The sequence below is a fragment of the Neovison vison genome, chromosome 3 (assembly GCF_020171115.1).
Source record: "Neovison vison isolate M4711 chromosome 3, ASM_NN_V1, whole genome shotgun sequence".
NCBI lineage: Eukaryota > Metazoa > Chordata > Mammalia > Carnivora > Mustelidae > Neogale > Neogale vison.
This window is the reverse complement of record NC_058093.1, coordinates 18,563,174-18,582,428: the sequence shown is the minus strand read 5'-3', so window position 1 is coordinate 18,582,428 and position 19,255 is coordinate 18,563,174. Positions and strand designations below refer to the sequence as shown.

At 41.9% G+C, this 19,255-nt stretch overlaps 1 protein-coding gene and 1 pseudogene across 2 annotated transcripts in view; both read left to right on the top strand.

The window, feature by feature from the left end:
* KLF7 (Kruppel like factor 7) overlaps positions 1-19,255 on the top strand; it is an 85,327-nt gene that overhangs the window by 50,617 nt on the left and 15,455 nt on the right. The gene's annotated exons all lie outside the window — the stretch shown is intronic.
* Positions 17,943-18,084, top strand: LOC122903743 (annotated as a pseudogene).

The following is a 19,255-nucleotide window of genomic DNA, read 5'->3' as shown; positions in this document are numbered from 1 at the left end:
CCACCCTGATGGAGGTGAACTGGATGGCCTGGGCCAAATCTCGGTTCCTTCTTCATGCCCCACCTAAGAACCTTACACCTGATGCTTGCCTGCACTGACTCAACTTCCTGCCTATGAAGCCTTCCTTTATTACCTGTCTTTATGTCGGAATGAAATTCCTTATTGTTGTTATTTTTTTTAATGTTTGATTATGGGAGGTTGTTAGTGGAATTTCAGGAATCTCCAACAAGTAGCAAGGGAAGGTGGGGTGGGGTGGGTTGGAAACTGGGGCAGCGTTTCCCACCTTGACTCCCTCCCCTTCTCTCTTCTGCTACTGGATTTTCTACATTTTCTAAGAGAAACTTCTTTTCAACCATTTTTAAAAGTCATATATTGACATGACAATTATTAAGCTTAATGTGAGTAGAAGCAAGACCATTCAAAGTAATGAAAAGTTAGTGACCTTTTATTGTGCTGGTTATTTGACCAACCAGTGACAGAATTGTTCCTCATTCCTGCGGTGTCTCCATGTTTGGTTGCCAGTGTTAGAATCTGACTAGCTTATATAATGGAGGTCAACCCACTTAAATTATTTAAGAGTGTCTGCAGAGAGAATAAGCTTTTCATGGTTTGTCCCATATTTCTGTTCACCTTTCCTTCTCCTTCATCATCTGTGCTTATTGAGGTAGGAGAGTCAGGGACTCATCTAGGACTGGATGCCAGAAGCTTTTAGGGATGAAAGACCAGGACACCCCATTACCAGTTCTTTAGAGAGCGTAGGCCCAACTTTGTCCTGAGCTAGGCCTAGTTGGCAGAATCCTCCCGGTCCCCGGTTTTTGTTTTGGGGTTTTTTTTTGACCTTGCATCTTTTCCTTTCTTCCCTTTAAAAGTTACCTGCATTCAGGCTAGACCCCTTTTATTTTGTTTGTAAGATAAAGTGCATTTATAATGTAAAACTCATTTTATATTGTAAGCCATTCATCTGGTTCATAAAACATAAGAGTTAGGCTTCTTTTGTTATTTCTGCCTTCAGAATGCATCCTCTTTTCATTACTATAATTGACATTTAATTTATGGAATTCAGTAAAGTAAAACTGTCAGGTATATTGTTTTCAGGCAAATGAGATACGGTTTTTTAAAATCCCAACTTTGTTGGCATAGGGTAATTTCAACTGTTTCACTAGGTTAGCTAAAGTTGGTAGAAGCCATCGATCCTTTTGTTTTAGGGAAGGAAGCCAGAAACCCTTCAGCTGAGAAAGCCCTCTCCTTTCATGGTAGATTATTGCCCAGTTAAGTGTGTTATGGTATATAATGTCCTCCTCTGGATCCCTGGCTATTTTCGTATGAGGGAATGCTTTGTAAGAAGGACTATAAATGGTTTCACAATTGAAGGCACTGTTAAGTGAGAGAGGTTCTAGGAGTCTAATGGATGCCCTAAAAAAAAAAAATGTAGAATTATATAATCTATGCCCTGATGAATAGAACCCACAGAAAAGCTTGACTGGTACATATTCCCTATGTCTGCTGCTCTAAGAACAGCAAGGTGCGGTAGGAATGCTTGAGAACCGCTGTGCATAGTCGCTTCTAAAAGTTTTCTATCTTCATTTTGTATGTTATTAGGGTTTAATGTCACCTCACTGGAGGTGACATTACTGGAATTCATTACTGGGATTATTAATTTACCACGTTTGAATATCCTAACTGTGGGCCAAACACACTCTTTACTTGTACTCATGTCCTCTTGTAGAGAGGAAATAATGATTGTTTGTACTGAATTCTCAATTGGTCATGAACTTGTTGAAACTAGTATTGGTATTTTTAAAAGAACAACAAAAGATACATCTCCCTTCTCTGATGTAGGTAATAAGACATTTTATGTTCCTAGCGTTCAGGAGAGAGTGTCAGAAAATCAATATGAATAAACTCAAGCACACAGAGGATTCAGCCTCTTCGGAAATGTAGTGTATGGCAAAATGACAGTATGCATTATTAAATTTTTTTTTTTTTTTTGCTTCACCCACATGTAAATATTAGCATATAGAAAAGGTCCCATAGGCTACTTACAAATTTAGGCACAAGGCGATTTGCTGGCTTTTTTGTTTTTTGTTTTTTTCATTCTTTGTTGTTGTTGTTGTTTAGTGTCTCAAGGCTTACAGCTAATCTAAATTTGAAACTAAATACTGTCATTACGGAAGATTTTTTTTCTGAGTTCTTCCAATTTCTCTGGGGACAAAATAATGGCCGCTCGAAGCAGTGGAGAAACAGTAATTAGGGCAAATAGTAATACTGTGCATGATTGAGGAAAATGTGAGGAAGGGAGGGAGAAAACGCAACAGACAGACTTGTACAGCCTGTTACTAGGAAACCACATCAGCATTAAATACAGTGTGCTAATTGGCTATCCTGTTTCTGCCTGGGTACCAGCCTGGGCCTGCTACACAGCTGTTTCTGCTCTTTCTGGTTGCTAGGTAACTGCATCATTTTTCCCCCCTCTTTGTATTCTGGAGGCTAATTGGCTACTTCTGCTCCTGGTGTTGCTGCTGGGTACCAGTCTGGGCCTGCTGCTCTGCTGTTTTCCAAAGGGATTTAAAGGGGGGAGGGGAGGAAAAAGGAAAAGGAAGATATGCTGGCAATTAATGGAGCATAAGTGCAAATTCTACACAATGTCTGGCACCTGCGTCCCCTCATCCTGCTTTCTCAACTAAATCTTTAGCTATGAAAACACATTCGAATCTTGGAGTCTTTTCTTTTCTCTGCATACCTTTTGAATAGAACTTAAAAGAAATATGATATTTGAAGGACTACTTAAATGATGGATTTAGGCTTCTTTTGAACTAGCAGGTTGTTACACATTTATATTTGATACAGCCATTGATAGTATTTGCACAAATATTTAAATTACTAACTTAATAACAAAGCAGCATCTTTAACATCATAAAGGCAGTGCCACTTTATCACTTAAATGGACCAGATTCTTTTGTAGCCATTCTTCTTGATATCATACAGAGTATAAAGTAAGAAATAAAGTGGACTAAAAGCAATTATCAGGTTTTCCCAACTGTTTTATTCATTAAGAAGGAGTAAAAGGAGACTTCTAGATCCATGACTTTTCATTATGGCTTTCATTCCTCTGTTGTGCACAGTAAATGTCTCAAATGCTTTTTGGTGATATGTGCCTTTACCCAAAAGTAATGCATGTTTTGCACACCTTATTTTCTTTCCTTATAGCAAACGAACAAATGTGGTGCAAAATAAACCTAAAATCAGTCTTGTGATCTTAAAAAAAGAAGTGTAATTCCTTTCTATCTATCCTTTCTCCTATTTAAGTAGAGGTTTCCATTTCTCACTGGAAGAGTGGGGAGAATTCTTCAGAAGTGCAGCGATGCTTCATGAAGGATTCACTTTAAATGGTCCAGAAGGGGTATGCAAATTGAGGCCCCTTGAAGAGGCAGCTTCATTGCCCTGCCGAAGAGCTATCTTATTGAGAAAACTCTGAGCACGTTGTGTGACTGTGCTCAGAAATAGTTAGCAAAGGCAACTCTTATTTGACGCTAATGGCTGGTACTGGTTCTTCATACTAATGAGGTCTACGATCCCCTGTGGAAAGTGAGGCAGGGGGACTTCTATTCAGAGCAACAAGCCTGGCCACTATCAGACCAGATTAGGCTCTGTGGAATAATTTCTGCCTAAGTATCCTTAACATAGGTAGGAGACCTCAAACTAGGCTAGGATGATGAAGAGAGTATTGTAGTGTTCTACAGACCTTAAACCAGCTAACCACTAGTAGCTTTCCAAGTGCAAAAGAAAACCTTATATCAGAGTAAAACTACAGAGCAGGCAAAATATTACTTCTGCTTCCAGTTAATAATCGCTCAGAAGTGCTTCCTAAGTACCAAGTAAGTCCGAAGAAGGACTTAGCCATTTGATTATGGGACCCGTCAGATGTCAGAACATTCCTCCCATCGCTTGACGGGTTTTATATTCTGACTTTGGGAGGGGGTGGTTTTGGTTGTTCGAGCATTTAGTTTTTGTTGAGGGTGGATTGTCAGAGTAACTTCCCATGTGTGGGTATCTGATCGTCCCTAGTCCACCGAAGCAGGATCTGGAGTGAAAAGTCCGAAGATCTCGGGGTGTGTGTCTTTTCCACCACTCTTCTCCCAGCCATTGGATGTGGTTTCATATCCGCGCTCTGGCTCCGGTAAGACCTGACACGCAGGGGTTTTCGAAGGCTGAAGTAGTCCTGGAAAGCCCCAGCCATGAATGAACTCCAGTACCCACTTCTGAACCTCCTGTCTTCCTGCTCTTCTGGGTGAGCTATCTTTATTTTTTGGGTGAAAGTAATTGTGGGAGTGCAGGCGCGCTTTGGGGGTTGAGGAGAGGAGGCATTCCACCTACCTGCTTCAATTCTCCTCAGTCACATGCTTTCCTAATTCTCATCTCCACGCAATACTGCTGCCTCTTATATGAGGTAAATCAGTTGACAGACCTGGAAGAGAGGAACCTGATGGCTGCCGTCTGCCCAGCAGGGCTGTTGCCAACCCACATCATGCCTTTGTGTGAATCAGAAACAGGTGCCCCTTCCATGGGGCAGATTCAACCCTGTCCTTAGCCCTTCAGGGACAGCTGGAGTCTGTCCTTAGCCCTTCAGGGGCATCTTGTACTCACATCTCACATGGCTGCTTGCTCCCCCCAGGAGCTGAGCCACTCCAGCGGACCTTCCCTGACCCTTCAGGAACTTGTGAGGCTAATGAGGGTCCAGCAGGAACATGAAAGTCGCATGACTGTTTAAGGGTGGTGGTGGGGGGGGAGGTGTTCCTGAGGCCTCCTTTCAATGGCTAAAGAGGCCATTATATGTGAGAGCAACCCTTTTAGCCCAGCCATTCTCCCCAATGTGAGATCCTTAGTTGCCCAATACAGTGATTCTCAACTTGGGCTGATTTTTCCCCTCAGGGGATGTTTGGCAATGTCTGGAGATAGTTTTGGTTGCCTATCTTGGAAGGGGCTGCTTCTCCTGGCATCTGGTAAATGGAAGTCAGGGATGCTGCTGAATTTCCTCTAGTGCATGGGACACCCCCCACCAAGAATCATCACACCCTGAACATCAGTGGTGCCGAGGTTGGGAGACCCTGGCTTCACATCACCTTTGCTGTCCTTTGCTTGTCTTTGTGTTCCTCTGAACCACGTACAAAATATTTCCTCATCCTTTTAAGACCACCCACCAGGTGTTGGTTCCCTTTTATGATCTTTTAGATGTTGACTAGGTATAACTATTGTATAATTTATTATTTTTGTCAGGACTTAGATGTGCTAGTCCTCCCCGCTTATGACATGAGGGAAATCTCTCCGCCTCTGCTAGATGCTTAGCTTTCTAAATTTCACATTTGTGATTGGAACTCTTCACAAGAAACATCCCCCCCTCCCCGACTTTGTGGAAGGCTCCTGACCTGTAATAATTTGAGATTTTGCTGAGGCAGGGATTTGAGTCACATGAGCTGCCAGGCCGGTGTGTGGGAGGGCAGCTTTGGACAAGTGGGCTTAGCCGACCGGGCGCTAACAATCATCTTCTACCTGTCTTGGACGTATAGCAACCTCCCTGAATTAACAACGATTGTTTCCTTGTTACCAGAAAGAAAGTTGACTGTTAGTGCAGAAATAAGTGTTTTCAGTCAGAAAAGAGAACTTCGATTAGGAAAACGGCATTGCATTCAGATGGGCTCCTGGGTTTCCTACCGTTCATGATTCCGGTTCACACCAACACCAGGCAGAAAGTACTGAGAAGCCTTCTGAGTTCTCAGGGAGAAAGGTGGTATCGAAGGTAAAGAGATTTAAATGGCATTATCTAATGGACACATACTTTATGCTTACGGTTTGTCAGGAGATGTGAATTATGCATTGACTCTTTCAGCTACATTCACATGCATAGAAAATAACATTGTCAGACGTGTCACCCCCACATACAATGGACAATATGCTATTATAATTGTACGGCATTGTCCTTGCTGTTTGGAGATAATACTGCTGACATTATTCCTCTCATACATGTGAATGTGGCTGGAGGGAGTACGTGACATCTGTGTCTTTCACACAGATGAGCTTATCCCTTGCCTCTTGGAGGGATTGCGATTAGCGAGCTGGCCTCCTGGGGTCAGGGTAAGTGCCATGTTTTGGATCACAGTTGTTATTGGACCTCAGTTTTAGGCCCAGTAGGGAATTAGGAATATTTAGCTTGATGACCTGAAGAGGCGGTTGTTATTGAGACCACTCCCCAGAGCAGATGGGCTAAAGAAAGGGTAGGCTGAGGCATTCCTACTCAGATTGGCCTTGGGAATGAGAAGGCAATTGGGTACCCAGACTGGGAGTGGCTGCCTCCATGTTATTGCTTTGTCCAAGTAAATGGGCTGCAATATCACTTGCATTAGTCTTTATAGTTTACCAAGTGCTTTCACGTACTGCGTGTCATTTCACCGTCACTCACCTGTGGTGTAAATATTCTCATTGTCCCCATTTTATAGACGAGGAAGTGGAGGCTCAGAGGATGATCTTTCACGGGTTTCTCTGCTGAGCTGTAGAGCCAACCTTACGGTGTTTTTCCTTTAGAAACCTTTTTTTTTTTTTGGCAAGTGTGCCTGAGTTAAAATAGGATATAAATGAATTTAGGTATATTGTTATAGTTCAGCAAAATAAATGGTCTAATATTTGTCATTCTACTTATTGCACACATATCCTAAGTAACACATGAGTTATTTTCTTAGTTGTCCAATATGACAGCAAGTTCAGAAGAGCTAAGAAAAGGGAATCATATAATGCATAGGAATATTGTATACTCCTATATCCTGTCTATTTTGATTGAACTTAGAAATCCTTGATCTTAGTTGTTTTTTTTTTTTCCATTTTAAGAAAGAAAGCTCATTTCAAAGATGCAAACATATGCAAGGGATTGATTCTTGAAGTAATATCTTAATACCAGTGTATTTGCATATTGTAGAAAATTTGTGGAGAGATGTCATTTATAGAAGCTTCACCCTGACCCCTTAAAAGAATGTACCTTAACAGTTCTCCTTTATTACTATACTGGAAAATCCAAATGAAGGTGCCTTCAGGAAGTTGGAAGAAGCTATGAATGGATGAATCTTGGTGTACAAGTTGCCCATTGCTGCCTTGGCTATATCAGAGCTTTGCTGGGGGGTGGAGTGTGAACAAACAATTTGTGCTTTTACTTTTATTTGTATGATAAATGTAGGGTTAAAGATAATCATGTTTTATCCCTTTTTTGCCCCACTTTTTGGAGGATAATAAATATATTATGGAGAAAAATTCTTGCTCCATAAAGGAATTATAAATCCCCTAATGGTCAAAGACCCCAAACTCAGGTTTGGATTCTGCTGCTGTGTGTGTAACAGTCTGTCCTCTGTATTCACAAAAGCACACAGTGAGGGAGAAGAGCGGTTTTTCTAACATTGTCACAAGAATCTATAGGAACCTCCAAGCAACGGGCGCTTCCATTGTCTTCCAGAGATCTGCAGAAAGCAAAGGTTTTTTAACACTGAAAGACAGATCCCTGGAAGGTGGAAGGAAAGGCCCATATGATTCCTGTGGGCTCTACTTTTTTAGGGTTGTTTGCCTTTAGATATTTATTTTTTCCCTCTGATCCTGTGTTCTTATATATCCTTGTATTTTCAAATTTACTTTTCTCTTTTATTTATTCTACCTGCTAAAGAAATAACCATCATAAATCGTTAGAGTTGGCAGGACCGCCATCCCCCTTTGATATTTGCCTTTTGGTTGCGAAGTTTGCTGCTGATGCAGAAGGCTTCCTTACCCCATCTGTGTGCCTTCCTCTCAGCACGCTCAGGTCTCCAGCCTGTTTTGTCGTCTTCTTCGGTGTCCATCTTCTCCACAAAGAGTGTTTAATAAGCAAAGGCAGATATTGGAAAGTATCCTTTCGGCTAAGGAAACCTTGCATACTTCCTTCCCACTGCTCCAGCTGGAAAGACCATACGCACAAAGCTTATGAGATCAGTTACCATCGGCTCACTGTTAACCATTTAAAAAAAATTTTTTTTTTACTCTGTTGTGGGAAGAATAAAGCAATAATTAAAATTAACTGAACAGCTTTTGCTCTATTGAGGCGTTAAATCTTTGTGTAAACACAATCACATTGTGCAAACATAGGTCTTTTCAGCTGGCTGATTTAGACAGTGAGGCCACTGAAGTTTTGAGGTCTCTGGGTCAAGAGCCCATTTTGACACGGTTTGAAAGGTCACCTGCTCATTTGTGTCTCTGCTGTGCCGCACAGAGTGCCCTGAGCGGGTATGATCACCTTACCCAGTGCTGTGACACAAAGAAGAGCCAGTTGGCATTTGGTAGAGAGGGGGCTGAGCCGAGGGGGCAGGAAACCTGCAGACAGGGCATGTGCACAGGGCGTGTGGGGAGAGCTTGCGAGCCCCCGGGGCCCAGGCAGTGAGACAGCTCGAATGTGAAGAAAACAGCAGTTATAAAATATAAATGTGTTTATTATTACACTGGGCCCATGCTGTATAACTTTACACACGCTCATATTTGTGATTTACGGCCGCAGCTCCATACGGAAGAGAAGCATGCTAATTTACCCAAATTGATAGGGAGGCCTCTGAAGATGATCAAATTAGAAGCAGCAGTAACTGAGAATAAAGGGCCTCCTGAAACAACAACAACAAAAAGTGGCTGATGTGTCAGTGGCATCCTTTGTTCATTTAGTTTGATAAGCAGAGCTTTTCTTTAATTATTCATGATAACGCTTGCCCTGGAAGTAGCGTGCCTCTTATGTCCCCGCCGTGTGACGTCGTGGTTGGTTCTTGGTGCGATGAACAGTCAACCAGCCTGCCCAGCTCTCCTGCAGTTTTATTGTGCTTTTGCCTCTGAGAGGTGAGCTGGCTTAAGGTTGGAAGGTCCCGATGCACCTGTCACCCCTTTCTGTGGGCGGGTGGGGAGGGTACTGCAGCCAGCGAGGGGGAAGGTTACGTGGTCCCAGGTCTGGTTTGGGGCAAGGGTGCTGGTGCCCTACCTGTGTCCTTGTCCTGAACCCTCCCAAGGTAGGCGGGGCTTTTTCCAAGGAGGGAGGAGGAGATGTCAACCGGGAAGAGCCCAGGGGTACCCAGCTTGCCAGGTGCTGACCTGACTTCTGAAGCCGGTCTGCCTCCAGAGCCCGTTTCCCTGCTGCAGTCTCCTGGAATTTCCTAGGAAGGAAGCCAGGAAGAGGCCTGGGGAGCAAAGACCCCATCCTGCTTCCTCTGTAGCCTGTCCCAGTTGTTGGGCTTTCAGCTTACTTCTTGGTCTCAGCAGAAGGGGCCCTCAGCATTTCGAGCAGCTTTCCAAAGTATGTGTGTGTTGTCTTGGCAAAATCTCGAGTTACTTGTTCTGGGAGCTCTTCAGAAGGGAAGCACTTTGGAGCAGCATGCGCTGGTTCCAGAGCCCCCCAGAGCATCCATGACCCCTGCCCCTTGCAAGGGAGCTTCATGCAGACAGCCTGCTGCCGTCCCAGGGTAACTTGATGGGCCATTGTTACCCAATGCGTGCTTATTAGGGTGTGGAAGCTGAATGGCCACCCAGTCTTCACCATAGAAACCCGGGGGCATCCCTGATCCGTACCCTTTCCTTTCCCCCTTATGCAATCAATATCCGTGTCTTGTTGGCACTACTTTCTATTTGTCCACTTCTCTCCATCTCTGCTGCTAGAGACTACGCCATCGAGTTTTGGCCGCCATCTTCTGTCACCCAGCCTGTGTAGAGCCTCCTTGACTCATTTCCCTCTGCAGCCCATTCTCCATTTTGTAGCCAGGGTGATATTTTGAGAATTCACGTCCGATCGCATGATGCCTCAGCTTAACGGTTCACAATGGCCACCATTGTTCTTAGGATAAAGTTCAAATTCTTAAATGTGTCTTACATGATCACTGTCCAATAGAAATATATAATGCAAGCCATGTGTATGCTTACATATAAGTTTTCTGGCAACTTTTAAGATTTTCATTAGTTTATTCATTATTAATTTATTAACTAGCTGTGCTAATTAATTACTTTAATCCTAGACTTTAACTCAATATATCCAAACTTACCATTTCAATACCCAGTCGGTATAAGCAATTGTTAATGGCCAATTTATTCTTTTTTTTTCATACTAAGTCTTTGAAATTCAGTGTGTATTTTACATTTAAAGCACATGTCAATTCAGTTTGTTCATATGTCAAGTGTCAAGTGCTCAAGAGCCACCTCCAGCTGGTGGCTACCAGATTGGACCATGCACATCTTTTTTTTGAGAAGGAGAGAGAAAGAGAGCATGCTCAAGAGCAGGTTGCGGAGGTACAGAGGGAGAGGGACAGAAAGAATCCCAAGCAGGCTCCATGCCCAGCACAGAGCCCGACGTGGGGCTCAGTCTCACTACCCTAAGATCAAGACCTGAGCTGAAATTAAGGGTTGGATGCTTAGCTGACTGAGCCACCCAGGCACTCCTGGACCGAGCACATGTTTAAGCCTTGTGGTCTTAAAGCACATCTTGAGGCCCTGCTTGGTTCTCCAGCCCTAGTGTGACTTTTGTCCCTGCACGACACACACTGCAGATCCTCTGTGCCAGGCAACTGGGCTAGGCGTGGGAGAGGATGTGGCAGAGGGGCAGATAAACTCACCTCTGCTAAGGGGTTGGAGGTAATATCCCAACAACGGGCCATCTTCATTTTATGCTTCTACTCTGTAGGGCTCTCAGGCACTCCTAGGTATGGGTTAAGAATGAAGCCCTTGCTAACTATTGGCCTGGCGGGGGTTCCATTTTTGGTTTTTCTAGGGGTGTGTCAGGCTAAACAGATGTTCTTTGAGAAAGTGGAGGGACTTAAATGGAGAAAACACTGGTAGAGTTGGTATGTGGTATTTTCTGAGGGAAATTGACTGCGTATCCCACATCCAGGTTCCGTAGCAAGGGGCACTGTTCTGTGAACTGAGGATGGGCCTGGGGGAGTGGGCCTGAGTTGTAGTTCACACTCCTGGATTCTTGTCACAATAGATTACTTATTTACTTATCCACTTTCAAAAAGTTGGAACAGCTACTGTAGGGGTACATCTAAATATTTCTGACATCCTTTCCAGTTGAAAGATTTGCTTTATCAGAAAATATTTCCATGTCCTCCATGGAGGACATGGGGAGTTAGAGAGGAGAAGGGAGTTGGGGGAAATTGGAAGGGGAGGTGAATCATGAGGGACTATGGACTCTGAAAAACAATCTGAGGGGTTTGAAGTGGCGGGGGGTGGTGGTGGGAGGCTGGGGTACCAGGTGGTGGGTATTAGAGAGGGCACGGATTGCATGGAGCACTGGGTGTGGTGAAAAAATAATGAATACTGTTATACTGAAAATAAATAAATTTAATTTAAAAAAAAAAGAAAATATTTCCAAAGGGAATGTAAACATTTATTCTATTTTAATTGTTGCCATTTCAGTAAGAGTCAGAATAAGGTAGTGGACTGAAGGCAAAGCTGCCTGAGTTTAAATCTTGACTGTACCACTTATGAGCTGGAGAACTTGGTGAGTGGCTTTATTTCTCTGACCCTCAGTTTTCTCATCTGTAAAATGGGGAAGATACTAACTTGTGTCTCACAGAGCTATTGAGAGGATTAAAAAGAAGGAATGTACATAAAGACCTTGGGTGCCTATAGCGCCCAGGACGTAAGGAGAGCTCACTAAATATTATTCCAGGATTTGTAAAACACTACCATTAATTGAGAATAGATGGTTGGGTCCACAGTCCTTGGTTCAGGATGGTCATTCAGAGTGCTTTCTCTGAAAAGATACATTTATTATCCCATTTGTGTATAACATTTTGTCTTTCTCTCACACTTAGTTTTGTACTCTATGTATATATCTGTGAGGAAAGAAAATATAGACATCTCATCATGGTTTGAGTCTGCCAGTAGGAAAAGCCAAACATATTTCAGTGCCTGGTATATGAGGCATGGTGAGATACACACCGTGTTTTATTGGCACACAGGCTTTGGGCTTCCTTTCTATATGCGGTGTTGGGTTTGTACTGTTTGGTCTAAACTCTTTGGCTTTCTAATCAAAGACATGGGGCTTGGGGTATTGAGTTAAATGAAAGGCAGTTTGCTCCTAAGACCATAGCACTGATCTTTAACCATTTAGCTAAAAACAGTAACTGCAGGACCTTTATTCACGGGGAAAGTATGTCTAGCCACTAGGTGTTGGTATGAGCCACCTTGCATAAAGGGGAGGATTTTTGTTTGGAATATTTTAATAACCACCTTGCCTGTAAGTGCTTTACACTATACAAAACCCTTGCACAGATAATCATTTTTCTTCAGACTTCACAATAGTCCTGAAAGGCCAACATCCAAGAGGGGGTTAGGCCCACTTTGCAGGAAGGAAGGTGAGACTCAGAGAGTATGTAACTTTCCTAAGATCACAAAGTAAGTAGGAAGAATTGGGATTAGAACCCAGCTGTCCTGATTGTGAGTCCTGTGTATATGTTCAGCTAAACTGTACTTGCACACACAGGACACCATTTACAGAAGCTCTGGTAACCTTCCTGGCTTTAAAAAAAAAAAAAAAAAAGTGTGACTGAGATGTGAAATAATGCTTATACTGTAAGTGTGGGCCATTTAGGCATGTATCATTTTCATTCATCAGTTTCTGTTACCCTTTGAATTATTAAGAGCATAGATAAAGCTGTTTGTAACAGAGATGCAAGCTAGCAGAGGCTTTAAAAATATATAAGATTTTTTTTTTCTGTTTCACGTAAAAATCCAGAATCTCAGACAGCAGTGCTCTGGGAAGTTGTCAGAAGCTCAGACTCCTTCTGTCCTGTTCGTCCCCAGTCCTTAGGGGTTCTGTCCTTCAGGAAGTGCCCGTGTCCACACAATTCAAGATGGCTGCCACCAAGCCCACTTTCCAGGAACCTACTTTTCATGCAGCTATTTTGAAAGTGGGAAGGGGAGAGGATGTCCCAACCTTTTAAAGTACAGCTTGAAATTGCACTTGTCACTTCCACTCACATCTCGTCAGCCAGAACTTAGTCATATGTTAACACACTACTGCAAAGGAGCTGGGAAATAGTCTTAATTTTGGGTGGCAATGAGCCTAACTAAAATTTGGGGGTTCTCTTACAGAAAAAGGGCAAATGCATATAGAAAGTCAACTGGCAGTTGCACTATGGTCTTCATCTTAAGAATAATTTCTTTTTAGCCTGCAATGCAGACATTTGAACATGAAACACTTGAGTTCTGAAATTCTAAATGTATAACATGGCAAAGGAAAAATTTTAGTATCATTTGTGGCACAGTGCAAAATCAAAATAACTGCATGAAAACCAGGTTCCTGTGGAATGCCAGAAGTTCTGAATGGAAGCGTAATTTACATTTTGCATTTTATGAGAATAGTGCATTACTGGAATAATATGAAGTGCATGGGGAATTAATAACTTGAGAAAGCAAGCTTATAGGATCGAAATAACCATATCTTAATATCGTTTGCATGGTTTCCCTCAACAAAGTAAAAAGTCACATTGCCTTGACACTTTTGTCCCAGGATGAAAATTAAGTAGAAGAATAAGGAGAAAGTAAGTATTCTGTAGCTGTGGGTTTAGCACAGACAAAATTAAGGCTGTTTAAGGTTAGAGGTATACAGCTGACAGATTGTGTAGGGGCGTTTCTATATATGTGGGTGTCAATATGTTTGTGCTGAAATGTTTGCAGATTTGGGGGGGATGTCGTGTGTGTGTGTGTGTGTGTGTGTCTGTGTCTGTGTGTCTGTGTGTGAGTGTTAATGTAGATTCCATGGGTGGCTTCAATCATTTGTTTTCTCCCTAATTATGCATATTCTGGAGCAGCAAAAAGAGGATGTAGGAGGATCTAGGTTACAGTGTTTAAAGAAGGTTTGAGAAGAGCTCGTCATGTATGTGCGTGTTCATTTGGTTAAGTTCATCAGGGATCTTTGACATGACTTCAGCATCCTGAGTCTTGGAAATACTAGAGTGAATAAACCTGGTTTCTGCTCCTGAAGGGACCATTGGGTTTTGTGAGGCTACAGCATGTAAAAAGTGACTCAAGCAGTATGATAAGACTCTTCTAAAGGAAGTTATAGGAACAGAGAGGAAACAGCACCCAACTCTATCAGAGTTGGTCTAGAATCACTTCCCAGAGGATATGCTTTTTAAAGTACTAGTACCGCACACTGGACTAGGCCCTGAGGATATAAATATGCAGAAGCATGGGTTCTGACCTCAAGGCAATCAGTGTCCTGGGGGGAATAACTTGTCATCGAGGCTCCATAGGGTATGGCTCTTACAACCTCTCGGGCCGTTCTTGAAATACCTCCTTATACACTCATCCTTTACCTCAGCTCTAACAAACCACTGTCTCTCATCTCTGGGTCTTTGCACGTGCTGTGGCCTCATGCTGTTTATATGCACGCATGGGGCTTCCCTGCCTGGGAACTCCTCTGATGCAGAGATCCTTTGCTTTTAGCCTTTATCTCCAGCACTGTTGTTGCTCAGTACGTATTAGACTAATAATTAATGTAGATTGACTCCGCTTGTCACATTAAAGAGGCTGTATTTTCACCATGAGTGAATGAGACCAGAAGTCTAGACTTTTGACTTTGCCTGCTCACCCATGGACTGAGATGAGGTATTTCAGAGACAATGCATGCTAGGGCTTTTGAATCTGGAAGACAAAGTAGTCACAAAGCTTTCTGTACTGTTAATTTTTGATTGATCACCAATCTGTTAATTAGTGAGCATCACGTGGAGTACATATGACATGCCTGAGCCTGTGCTGGACACTGTGGTTGATGACAAAGAAGCAAATGAGAATCATCTAGCCCTGTGCCTGGACACACACTGGGTTCTTAATCACAGTTGTTGAATTGGTGCTGTTAGGCGTCCCAGTGTTAAAAGCACTTCTTATGTTGTGGTGGGGCAAGCTGGGCAAGGGAATCAAGGCATAAGAAATTAAATATCTCACAAAACAGAGTAAATAAGTCGCCAAAGACTGTAAACTCTGACAAGACTGTAGATTTCTAAGGAGGAGAAACACTAGGCTAGGGTGACATGTGGTAGATGGATACATTCTAGTAGAGGACATTCGAGAAAGTGGGACAGGGTATGGGGGCTCCGTGAGGATGCTGGAGAGCGAAGAGTTTATGTAAGGTAGATTAGGGTAGAAAAATAAGTGAGATGGTTTTGTGGACATCTGTTTTTAAGTGCATAGGCAGTGGTATGTGAAGAGCACCTGTCTTAGGTTATTATTTGTGACACCTAAGTTTCCCTTCTGAGTTACCCTTTTCTTAGACTTCATCATTGGGTAAGGTACATATTTGGATTGCTTTAGCTAATGAGGAAATTCAGTCTCTGAAAAACAGTGTTTGATCATCTTGGAAGAGAGTTATGCAGACAAATTGATGTTTAAAGCTTGGCTGATTTAATATTTGCCTCTGAAAATCTCTAGAGAATTAGATCCATATCTACTCAACTTGAATAGTAGCTGGTCCAGGGGAGAGCCCATCTCTTTATCATCTCTGTGTAAATTATCCAATTTGGGCTTCTTGGGGATTGATAAAGTTACTTTTTCCCTCCCTCCCTTTCTTTCTTTCTTTCCTTTTTTCTTTCTTTCTCTTTTTTTCCTTCTTTCTTCTTTTTTTCCTTCTTTCTTCTTCTTCTTCTTCTCCTCCTCCTCCTTCTCTTTCTCCTCCTCCTTCTTTTTTGCTTTTTAATTTTAGGGCAAATTGCCTATAAAATAATCATGTGCTTGGTTCACTTTTTCTCCACCGTCTGCATTTATATAATCAGGGAATAACAACTAATATTAGCTTTAGCCTAATCAGAACACATTCAGGATGCTGAAGCCAATCATTTGATAGCTTCCAAAATCATATCTATGATGGTTTTTGGATTATCCACCCCCATGGATTTTCTATACCACTGATGCATCTCTTTTCACTTTTATCAAACATGTAGCAAAAAGTTAACTTTCATCCTCATCGTAAATGATTTATATTTTCTCATTTTTAGTTAGTGAAAAGTTCAGTATGCCTAGGACAATAGATTAGGCATCATCAACTACTGTGGCATGTTCAACCGATGACACCCATGGGTTCTGGGTCCTGGGTCTGGTGAGGTTTGTTTCAGCCTCCCCTCCATTCACCCCCTGTTTCCATGACTCTCAGGTACCAGTCCTCTCACACTGCCCTCAGGCCCCCTCCAGTCCTCTCTAGGAGGTAGCAGGTAAGCCCGTCTTCCCTCAAAGCTGTGTGCTCCACATTTGTTCTTTTCCTTATACTACTACCCACCATGCAGAAGAATCTGTTTCTTGCGATACACACTCGAAGTCATACACCTGAGTTGCCAAACTCTGCAGTGAATTGGATCTTTGGGGAAGGGTTCTTGTTCTGGGTTGCCGGACAACCCAGAGGGGTGCCAGCCTGCATTAGAGATGTCACTTTCTGCGTGACTTGTTGATAACTTCTGATATTAACTAAGTTTGGAACATGTGTGGAGATAAGGTAACATGTCTTTCTCTTCATTCTTAAAATTTAATTTATAAAAGTGATTCAAAGATTAATAGTTGGTCATTGTGGTAGTCATAGCCCGTGCCTGCATACATCCTCGGCAGTATGGCGGTCTTTATATTTGAATGCAAAAGACCAAAGATTGGCCATAAGTTTAAAATTCATATTTTGAAATAATCAAGTTCCTATCTAAATACATCAAATTGAATTGTGGGAAATAGTATCTTTACTACTAAGTGAAAGAAGTGTCCTATAAATTTGTTTACAACAAATTCACATGGTATCGTCGTTGTCATCTTGACAGGAAAAAAGATGAAAGTTTTAAAAACTTTTTTCTTCAAATTTAGTTTATATCTAGATTTGACTTTATCGTAGCTTTGGCCATCACCAAAATACACTGAAATTTCCAAATTGACATTAAACCTTCTTTGGAGTGATCTCTGAAAAAGATGATAAAAATGATTTTAAAAAATTAATCTTGAGGGGCGCCTGGGTAGCTCAGTTAGTTGAGTGTCCAGCTCTTGGTTTCAGTTCAGGTCATGATCTCAGGGTCGTTTTATTAAGCCCCGCATTGGGCTCTGTGCTGGGCGAGGTGCCTGCTTGAGATTCTCTCTTTCCCTCTCCCTATCCCTCCCCTGGTATGCATGCATGTACATTTGTGCTCTCTCCAAATAAATAAATAAATAAATTTTTCTTTAAAAATTCAAAAAAATATTAATCTTGAATAGCAACAATAAAGACAAAAAGGATAAAACCAGCATAAGAAAAAATGCAAAAAAAGAAAGAAAGAAAAAAACAGAAAAAAAAGAAATTAACCTCAGTGCCAGAACAGTAGGTAGTTTCCCTACGTGGTCATGCTTACCTGTTTCACAGCTTGAGAACATATCACTTTAGGTATGAGTGTTGAAGTCTACATTTTTAAGTGAGTTTACAGTCTTTTGAGAATGACAGTAAGTCCTAAGACTTGGGGCATTTTGTTTTGGTTTTTTTTTTGGGGGGGATGGTATGGGTTATACCTCACCCAGCCCACTAAAAATATTAGAACACTGACATTTTTAATTAAATAAAGATTCAGTTTGACTTTGAGAATATTATGAGATCCCGTGGCCTGGTAGAAACATGCTGTGGTTTCTAAAATATGCATTAGAACCAGTGGTTGCACACGAAAAGAGCTCCAGTTGCCAACAGCTATACTTAATTCCAGCATGTGGGGTAGTTGCAGGTTTTTATGACCAACCCAGTCTTCCTCCAACATTTCCAACCAATTCACCAAGAATCTAACACCTCACTTCCAAAGAAACCTTTTGGTAGAAGTGAACACTCATTAAAAATGGAAGCTGGCACCCAAAGATTTGTTTAATCTTGTGTATTTCCTGGCTGTGCATCACAAAGTAAGGTAGATTTGAGATGTGACGCTTGGGTCTACAGCCATACCACCCTGAACGCGCCCGATCTCGTTTGATCTCGGAAGCTAAGCAGGGTCGGGCCTGGTTAGTACTTGGATGGGAGAAGTGACGCTTGGGCTCTTTAAGTCTCGCGGAGAAGCCCTTGTGCCCTTGTCCTGCTGCACGATCTCTGTGCCCTTAGCCTTCTCTGGCCTCTGCATGCCTGCATACCCTCTTCTGATATCACCATGATCATGATGGCACCCTTCATGAGTTTGGTCACTTCCATTTACTAGATTCCATTGAATCATCATAACTAGGAGGGAAGTAGGACAGACTTTTTTCTATTCCTTCCGCACACAGTTAAGAACAGTAAGGCCTAAGGAGAAGTTTACTGACTTTGCAAGGCCACACTGCTATTAGGCAGCAAAGGCGGAACGAGAAGAATCTGGCTTTCGATGACGATTCCTTTTTTTGATAATGAGTCCATTTTTCTCCAATAGAGTAACGATTCAAGTTTCATCGAAGCATAGGGCTGGCAACCCTAGTGTTCCTACAAAGTCTTGGGGAATTCCTCCTCTACATGTCATGCACGTGCCTTTATTAAACACATGGGTCTTGTGTAGTTGGTATGCACTTGTTGGCATCCCCTACCGGGGAGCTTCTCTACTACAGAGACCCTTTGCTTTTAGCTTTAATCTTGAGCAGTGTTATCACATGGTTGGGACTTGAGCCAACAATTAGTGTAGACTGAATCCAACTTGACACTGAAGAGGCTGTATTTTCATCATCAGTGATGAGACCAGAAGTCTATGTATTTGACTCTGCCTTCTCAGCCATGGAACCAGATGAGGTGTTTTGGAGAGATGCATATCAGAGTTCGGGGATCTGGAAGGCAAGGTGGTAATAAGTATTTGGGCTGGGCGGGGGAGAAAGTTTATGCTCGAGGTGATGGTGGCATTTCCATATAGAAAATATATTTTAAAACAGTGCTGTCTAAAATAGAAAGCAAGTTGTATATGTAATTTAAAATTTTCTAGTAGCCACATTGTTTAAAAAGTGAAAAGGAATAGATAAAATTAATTTTAATAATATTATTTTACCTAAACCAATATATCTGGGCTATGATCATTTCAACATAAAGCCAATATGAAAAAAATTAATGAGATCTCTCTCACATTCTTTTTTGAAACCAAGTCTTTGAAATCCAGTGTGTATTATGTACTTACAGCATATTTAAATCCATATGCTAAATTTTCAGTGGTTAAAAGTTAAATGTAGTCCTATCAAAACAAGAGTATAAAATGTTCTTTATAATGCTTCAGTTTTAATTTTAATTAAAATTAAT